Here is a 9101-nt window from a genome sequence, read left to right as displayed (position 1 = left end):
GAAGGGCTTCTAGCCCCTCTTGTGAACCTCCTGTTGGCACTTGGGGGTTTTTTTGGCCACTGTGTGACACAGAGTGTTGGACTGGATGGGCCATTGGCCTGGTCCAACATGGCTTCTCTTATGTTCTTATGTAGAAACAATAAAAGGAGCAGGAAAAAACCACTGTAATGATCAGTATGACAAAAGGCAGACTAAAAAAGCCCAGTCTGGTTACTGGACCAATCAAATTAGTGCAAAATAAAATTAACCATGAAAGAAAAATGGTTTAAGCCAGAAAGAAGTGTAAAGTTCCAGGGTTGATTTCAAGAACTGTTGCAAACGTAGCAGCCAGATAATTTCCCTGTGTGTGGAATGCAATCTGAGAAGCCTCTCTCCCCTCCTTTCTCTCTCTCACGCCCCCTCACCTCTCCTTCCTTTCTCTGTCTCTCCCTGTCATCTATCCCCCATCTTTCTTTCCCCGCAAAGTAACTTGACAGGCCATGCATGCCCTCTGATAAATGTTTGTGATACTGAAATCATTTAACATCTTGGCTGTTTTCTTTGTGCTTTTGAAGTAATTTTTCTCCAGATTGCCAGCTCTGAGTTGGGAAATACCTGGAGATTTTGGGGTGGCGCCTGAGCAGTGGGCGTTGCCCTCTGACACACTTCTGGTGATGTCAGTGGGTGTGGCATATGCAAATAACTTATGCAAATAAGTTATGCTAATGAGTTCCTGGAAAGCCTTTTCTATGAAATGACCTCTGATAGTGGGTATGAGAAGTGTGTTTGGTATTTGTGCCAAACATTCAGTAGTTTGCAGAAAAGGTTATTTAAATTATTTTTATGAAAAAAAGTTATTATTTATTTCTCTTCAGTGGGGACCCAAAGTGTCTTATATCATTTTCCTCTGCTCCGTTCTCCTCTGTGAGGTAGGTTAGGCTGAGAAAGTATTACTAGCTTAAGGTCACTTAGCAAACTTCTATGGCATAAGTAGAGATTCGATCTAGGATCTTCCAGGTTCTGGTCTGACACTCTTAACCTCACACTGTCTTAAGACATTTCAGTTTTGTTATATTATTTTTAACCTATGCTACCAAAAGCGGAAGCAGGCAGAATATCACAGTTCCTATAGATCCACATATATCTGGCCTTCGTGCCTTCCAGAAGCATGAATTCCTCATAATGTAGCTCTTAAATTATCCCTTGGATCTGTAGCTGCTTATACAGGAGCTGCATAAAACAGATCTAGAGATAAAATGTCATCCAAGAAAAGCATATATGATAGTTTTTGATAAACCACAACAGGATTATGTACGTTGTATGTCACCTTTGATAACTTTGCATTGACACCTGTCTAGACTCTTTCCCAAAATATAAACATAAAATTGCCTTAGTGCATTTGGTCTCTTCTGACTTAATTAACCTAATGTGATGTAAAATGATACAACAACCCAGTTAAAGTTATGCTATTGTTGATAGGATCAGTTACATTTGGACATCAGTTTTCAGTACTTATACCATCTGTGCAGTATTGCCAAGTGCAGCACCATGACAAATGAAGTGCAAATAGCATTTACTTAACTTCCACAACAATATCAAGGGACATTGCCCTCAATATGTTTCTGTATACAGTTGAAGGCATTGGGTTTTATTCTGCCTCATGTTGAAGAAAGTTTCTCCATCCTAAGGAGAATTCTTCCTATTTAAGAGACTTTTCCATTGGAGGAAGAGACATAGTGGCTGAGTATAGATACAACAAGGTGCAAGTGCTTAGGATACACCAGTAAGAGCTGAAATAGGGAGAGGAAGCCATGAATTGTAAAAAGATGGACATGGGAGAAAGGCAGCTATGATTTGGTGGCAGCTGTGATGGAGGGAGGGACCCATGGAATACTTTCTAAGGTTCATTTATGTTCAAGGAGCCCAACTTCTCCCAGTCTAGATACTAAAAAAAATCCAAATCTCCTTTTATTTTAACCTTTTAAATGCACCTTTACACATCATCAGCTTTTATACAAGTTTACTGTCATTTTAAACATTTGCCATTTTTTCCCAGCTGGTTGTCTCCTTATGTGCAAATTGCATCTCATATTTTATACTTAATGTTTATCTCCTTTGAGAAATTCTTATATATGCACTACTATACTCATGGAAGGAGGATTTGTTACCAAAGGATTAACTCCTAAAAATTAATACCCATTAAAGAAAATAGCTGATATTCTTATCAATATAATAAAGGACTAGTTGGGAGCACTGTTGCAGGATTGGAAAAAAGAGTTCTGAAAAGAAATGAGGCTTCAATCCCTGTTATCAAAAATACCACTGCAAAGAATAAAAAATCTAGACTGGAAAAATGGTTAAATATGAGACAGCAGAGGAAAGGAATAGGTGGGTAGTTTTCAAGTGCTCAGAAATGATACTGGGGAAATACTTCCTAATTTTTTCCATAAATGGTCTGGAGTCAGGTAAAAATAATTAAGTTACTAACGTTTGCAAAAGAAATAAATTATTCAGAACATGGGAAGTTACAAACCATTATAAAGTGTTTTTCTTTAAACCAGAGCTTTCAAGCCATTGAATCCTTTTGCTTCCTGGTACAACATATGAACATATGAAGCTGCCTTATACTGAATCAGACCTTTGGTCCATCAAAGTCAGTATTGTCTTCTCAGACTGGCAGCGGCTCTCCAGGGTCTCAAGCTGAGGTTTTTCACACCTATTTGCCTGGACCCTTTTTTTGGAGATGCCAGGGATTGAACCTGGGACCTTCTGCTTCCCAAGCAGATGCTCTACCACTGAGTCACCATCCCTCCCCTAATTTAAGCACTTTATAAAACAATTGCAATCAATTAATGATCATGAGATTATTTTGTAATAGTGCAGTTCCCTTCTGGTTAAACTAGTTATTCCTAGTTTCAGTTATTCCTGTCCTACTGAAAATAGAAGATGGCACAACTGATGGACAGGGCTGTTCTCAATATCTTGTGAGAACAACAATTTAGTTGGCTCTGCTTTAATGTGGTATGTGTCCTGCAGCGGGTGGCTTACGCATCCATCCTGATGTCATAATGTGAGATTAGCTGGTTTGATGATGAGAAGGATGCTTCTGGTCTTCTTCAAGTTGGCTTGGAAGAGGTTCTTTTTTGCTTGCTTCACATTATGGATACTGGTGATGGAAACTGCCATCAAGTTACAGCTGACATAGTGACTCTGAAGGTTTTCCCAAACCAGCTAATCCTTGCCTATGAGTGGGTTAGACAAGAGTCTGACTAGAGGTTCAGCAGCATCAGTACATTGAGTTTCAAGAAAAGTAGACTGTGAATGAAGCAAGAAAATAAATACATATTGCAGTGTATAGGATAAGTAGATGAGGCTTGACATATCTCAGCACAGTTTTCTGTGGAGGCGAGAGTAATCAATGCTGGTGAGTTTGGAGACAGGGTGATGTTCCCCAAAACACTGGCACCAATCAGGGCTGTCCCTAGTATAACCCACACTAAAATTAAATAACCTTTAAACCAAGGTTTGGGTTTTTGGACCATGACTTATACTTTCGGAATGAAGCTCTTCTTTAAAGCTGGGTTGTACCTCACAAAAGTAGGGAAGATGATGTTTGGTAAGAGCCTTGTTAACCTAATAAGGTGGGCTTAAAACTAATTGAAGTGGTGGAGCCTAGCATGATGCCAGTAACTGGAAATAAGAATGCTAAAATTTTGTGGGGAGTGGCAATGTGCTAAGTAACATTAATTCACAAGTATTTAAGTAAATGAAAATCTCAGGGTGCATAAAACAAGGATTCCGATGTTTCTACACTAATGCACAGAGAATGGGAAACAAGCAGGGGAACTGGAAGTCCTAATGCAGGAAGGGGACTATGACTTAATAGGCATTATTGAAACTTGGTGGGATGACACTAACAATTGGAATACTAGAAGAAGAAGAAATGCAGATTTATACCCCACCCTTCTCTCTGAATCAGAGACTCAGAGCAGTTTACAATCTCCTTAATCTTCTCCACCCACAACAGGCACCCTGTGAGGTGGGTGGGGCTAAGAGGGCTCTCACAGCAGCTGCCCTTTCAAGGACAACCTCTGCAAGAGCTATGGCTGACCTAAGGCCATTCCAGCAGGTACAAGTGGAGGAGTGGGGAATCAAACCTGGTTCTCCACAGACTTAACCACCACACCAAACTGGCTCTCAGGGGCACAACCTAGGACTGAAGGGTACAATTTATTTTAAAGAGATGGACAAGGAAGGGTGGAGTCATAGCATTATATGTGAAAGAGGTATATACTTGTGAGAAAATACGTGAATCTGAGTGTGGCAGTTCAATTGAGAGTCTCTAGGTAAACATAAAAGAAGTAAGAAATAGCAGTGATATTATGGTGAAGATCTGACTTAGACCACCAAGCCAGACAGAGGACTTAAATATGATACTCCTACAACAGATTGCAGAGGTCTCAAAAAGAAGGAACACAGTGTTCACGGGATATTTCAATTACCCAGACATTTGGTGAAAGTCCAATGCTGGGTCAATATGTTTTCAGGTGGAGAGAAAGAGATTGAGTTTCTAGATGCTCTCAATGACTGTGCTATGGAGCAGATGGTTACAGAACCTACCAGGGGTGGGGCGATCCTGGATTTGGTCCTAAGTAATGCCCAAGACTTGGTGAGAGATGTAAAAGTGATTGCACTGCTTGGGAGCTGTGACTAAACGTTATTGATTTCACCATTTGTATATTGATTTCACTTCTTTGCCCCAAAAGACCAGCACAACCATGTTTAACTTTAAAAGGGGTAAATTCTCTGAGATGAGGAAGCATGTGAAGAGGAAACTGAAAGGAAAGGTAAATGCAGTAGGCACATTGATGAACACAAGTTATTGAGGAAGTCTCAGCATGGGTTCTGTAAGGGAAGATCTTGCCTCACTAACCTGTTACAGTTCTTTGAGGGGGTGAACAAGCATGTGGACAAAGGGGACCCAATAGATGTTGTTTACCTTGACTTCCAGAAAGCTTTTGATAAAGTTCCTCATCAAAGGCTCCTTAGTAAGCTCGAGAGTCATGGAGTAAAAGGACAGGTCCTCTTGTGGATCAAAAACTGGCTGATTAATAGGAAGCAGAGAGTGAGTATAAATGGGCAGTCTTCGCAGTGGAAGATGGTAAGCAGTGGGGTGCCACAGGGCTCAGTACTGGGTCCCATGCTCTTTAACTTGTTCATTAATGATCTGGAGTTGGAAGTAAGCAGTGAAGTGGCTAAGTTTGCAGATGACACTAAATTGTTCAGGGTGGTGAGAACCAGAGAGGATTGTGAAGCACTCCAAAGGGATCTGTTGAGGCTGGGCGAGTGGGCGTCATCGTGGCAGATGAGGTTCAGTGTGGCCAAGTGCAACGTAAGGCACATTGGGGCCAAGAATCCCAGCTACAAATACAAGTTGATGGGGTGTGAACTGGCAGAGACTGACCAAGGGGTCGTGGTAGATAACTCACTGAAAATGTCAAGACAGTGTGCGATTGCAAAAAAGGCCAACACCTTGCTGGGAATTATTAGGAAGGGAACTGATAACAAATCAGCCAGTATCATAATGCCCCTGTATAAATCGATGGTGTGGTCTCATTTGGAGTACTGTGTGCAATTCTGGTCACCACACCTTAAAAAGGATATTATAGCACTGGAAAAAGTCCAGGAAAGGGCAACTAGAAGGTTTGGAACACTTTCCCTATGAAGAAAGGTTAAAACACTTGGGGCTCTTTAGCTTGGAGAAAAGTCGACTGCGGGGTAACATGATAGAGGTTTACAAGATTATGCATGGGATGGAGAAAGTAGAGAAAGAAGTACTTTTCTCCCTTTCTCACAATACAAGAACTCATGGGCATTCAATGAAATTGCTGAGCAGTCAGGTTAAAATGGATAAAAGGAAGTACTTCTTCACCCAAAGGGTGGTTAACATGTGGAATTCACTGCCACAGGAGGTGGTGGCGGTGGCTACAGGCATAGCTAGCTTCAAGAGGGGATTGGATAAAAATATGGAGCAGAGATCCATCAGTGGCTATTAGCCACAGTGTGTGTGTGTGTGTGTGTATTTTGGCCACTGTGTGATACAGAATGTTGGACTGGATGGGCCATTGGCCTGATCCAACATGGCTTCTCTTATGTTCTTATGACCCTGGAGGTCCCTTCCAACTCTATGATCTTATGATTCTAAGATGCAAAAAACTATTCATGTTGCATTTCGGCTGTATTTCTAACCAAGCCAAATTCTTTTTTATCTTGTAGTAAAAAAAAAAAAAATCCGCACATTTTTGTTTGTTTTTTGGTGTCAAATATTGCTTGAAAACACAGCTTGACATGAGTCTTTCTTTTGCATAGATTCACCTCTCCCCTTTTGTATACAGTATACTCACATCAGTATGGTTTCTTTGCAAAGCTTTTTGAAAACAATAAATAATAAAAATCATACTTGAACCTAAGATCTTAGACAACAAACATAAACTGCCATTGCTTTTAAAGGAAAACACCTAAAATTAATTTTTAACTTCTTTTGTATCTTGAGCTATGTTTCTCCCCTACAAATATTTTACTCTTAGTTAAGATAAATATCAAGGTTGTCAGGAAGGGTCTTCAGGTTGTTATAATGGGGTATATTCTACAGAACATTTAAAATGGTTCCATGGAACTCATGGAGTAGAGAAACTACCCCACGGCAGTTTTTTTTCAACCAGATGATTTTTAAAAAGTAAATTGTAAGTGACAACTTACTATACTTTGGCTTCATGGCTTACTAGTATACAAGTGAAAATGTCCTAAGAGGAAAAGGTTTCAGAATTACTGTTAAAAAATGTATCTGGGATACCTTAACCCAAAGGTTAGTTTAGTCTGCAGTAGGGCTGCCAATCCCCAGATGGGGGCAGGGGATCCCCTGGTTTGGAGGCCCTCCCCCTGCTTCAGGGTAATCAGAAAGTGGGAGGGGGGAGGAAAATGTCTGCTGGGCACTCCATTATTCTATATGGAGACCAATTCTCATAGGATATAATGGTGAATTGATCCATGGAAATCTGGGGCTCTGGGGGGGGCTGTTTTTGAGGTAGAGACACCAAATTTGCAGCAACGCATCCAGTGCCTCTCCTCAAAACACCCTCCAAGTTTCAAAAAGATTAGATCAGGGGGTCCTATTCTTTGAGCCCCAAAGGAAGGTGCCTCTATCCATTATTTCCAATGGAGAGAAGGCATTTAAAAGATGTGCAGTCCCTTTAAATATGATGGTCAGAACTTCCTTTGGAGCTCAATTGTGCTTACCACAACCTTGCTCCTCGCTCCACCCTAATGTCTCCTGGCTCCACCCCTCACGTCCCCAGATATTTCTTGAATTGAACTTGACAATCTTCGTCTGCAGATAAGTCATTAATAAACTTCATGTATCCCATATCTATTATGTTGTGTCATCATTTTCTGCTGCAGGAACACTATACATAGAGAAACACTAGTAACCCTTGGTTGTGGTCACGTGACATGTCTTTGGTGTTATTTGTACTAGAGAGGTTTGTCCACCTTTAACCTGTCTTATGATGTGCTCACTCCCTGGTTGACCATTCAGATTATTTATGTGTAGTAACCATAGAGTGGGTGGTGGTCAGGCAACATCCTTTTAAAAATGTTCTTTCATGCATGCACAGATGCATTAATTTGAAGCACCACTCCATTTTTACAGCTCTGCAATCCCTCCACCAAGTACTTCAGCCCCTCTCAAGCCTCGTTCACTTTGCATCTCTTGCTTGGAATGGGGGGGGGGGGGCACGCGAAGGGTTGATGTGAGCATCATGCAGATTTACATAAGAGTATCTCTATTGACTTCAGTACATTTGCTCTTGTGTCAATCATAGGATGCTCTCAAACAGCAACTCCAAAGCAGAAAACCCTTTTTCTGCTAACATTGTTTGCATGGAGGGAAGCGGGATAGAGAGTGGGAAAACTCCCAGCTCCAGGCAGGGAAACTCCTGGATATTTGGGGATGGAGCCTGGAGAGAACAGGGACCTCAGTGAGATACAATGACACAGAGTCCATCTTCCGAAGCATACATTTACTCCAGGGGAACTGATCTCTGTAGTCTGATTAACAGCCACTTCCCCACACTTTAGCTAAGGCCCATGCACAGAAAGCCCTTCACACACTTATAGGGCAGATGTTTAGCCCAAGTTTACTCAGAAGCAAAGTTGGCTGGATTTTAATTTTTTTTTCCAGCTTTACACAGGTCTCCCTGAACTAGGAATGCCAGCCTCCCCAGGCTCACTGCCAATATGGGAGCCTAACTAGGGACTGTTTCCACAGATTTCCAACCCCAAGAAACAGGAGAGAGGGGTTTTGGGAGATTTGTCCCTCAAAAACAACTTCCCTTGGGGCTTCCAATCCCAACAAAATGTTTGGACACAGAAATGCACATGTGGTAATTCAAAAACCTGGTTGAAGACTACTTGCGTGCACATTGCTAAATAAATGTTTAAAATGGTGTGCAGATGGAAGTGTGTGATCTAACTTCCCAAACAGCTTGATTTTGCAAGAAATATTTCAGGCATAAGGAAATGCATAGTGAGATCAGTTCAGTCCATAAACATGGGGCGTTCTGTGGTGTCAGGAAGGTCAAAGGTGAGAACAGGGCACCGACACTGGAGAATGGGATACAGATGTCACTGTTGGAATGAACATTTTTAATCCATAGGGAAGAAACGATGACGTCTGATCAAACAGCTCATCTGATCGCAGCCTTTGAGTCATCAACATAACAAACACACAGGAAACGTAGGCTAGAGAAAGCTACTTTTAAGCACAACATTGGCAGGTATTAAGGTCTGCTTTTTCTAATGAAATCTGCAAGTTGAACATTTTCAGTGGCTGCAGTCTGAAAGGATCTGTACAGATTTTCAATGTTCAAGTTGAACCAGCAAATTTTTGACATTCTCATGCACTGGCACTTGCAGCCAGCCTTACATGTAGTGCTTTCTGAATATATTTCATTTATTTGTTTTGATTTTTATCTTGCCTTTCACCATGAGCAGGGCTCAGAACAGATTACAACATATACATATAACATTTAGAATTTTAAAACATAATAAATAGAATTCAATAC

The sequence above is a fragment of the Heteronotia binoei genome, chromosome 3 (genome assembly GCF_032191835.1).
Source record: "Heteronotia binoei isolate CCM8104 ecotype False Entrance Well chromosome 3, APGP_CSIRO_Hbin_v1, whole genome shotgun sequence".
Taxonomy (NCBI): domain Eukaryota; kingdom Metazoa; phylum Chordata; class Lepidosauria; order Squamata; family Gekkonidae; genus Heteronotia; species Heteronotia binoei.
Note: the sequence above shows the minus strand (reverse complement) of the source record.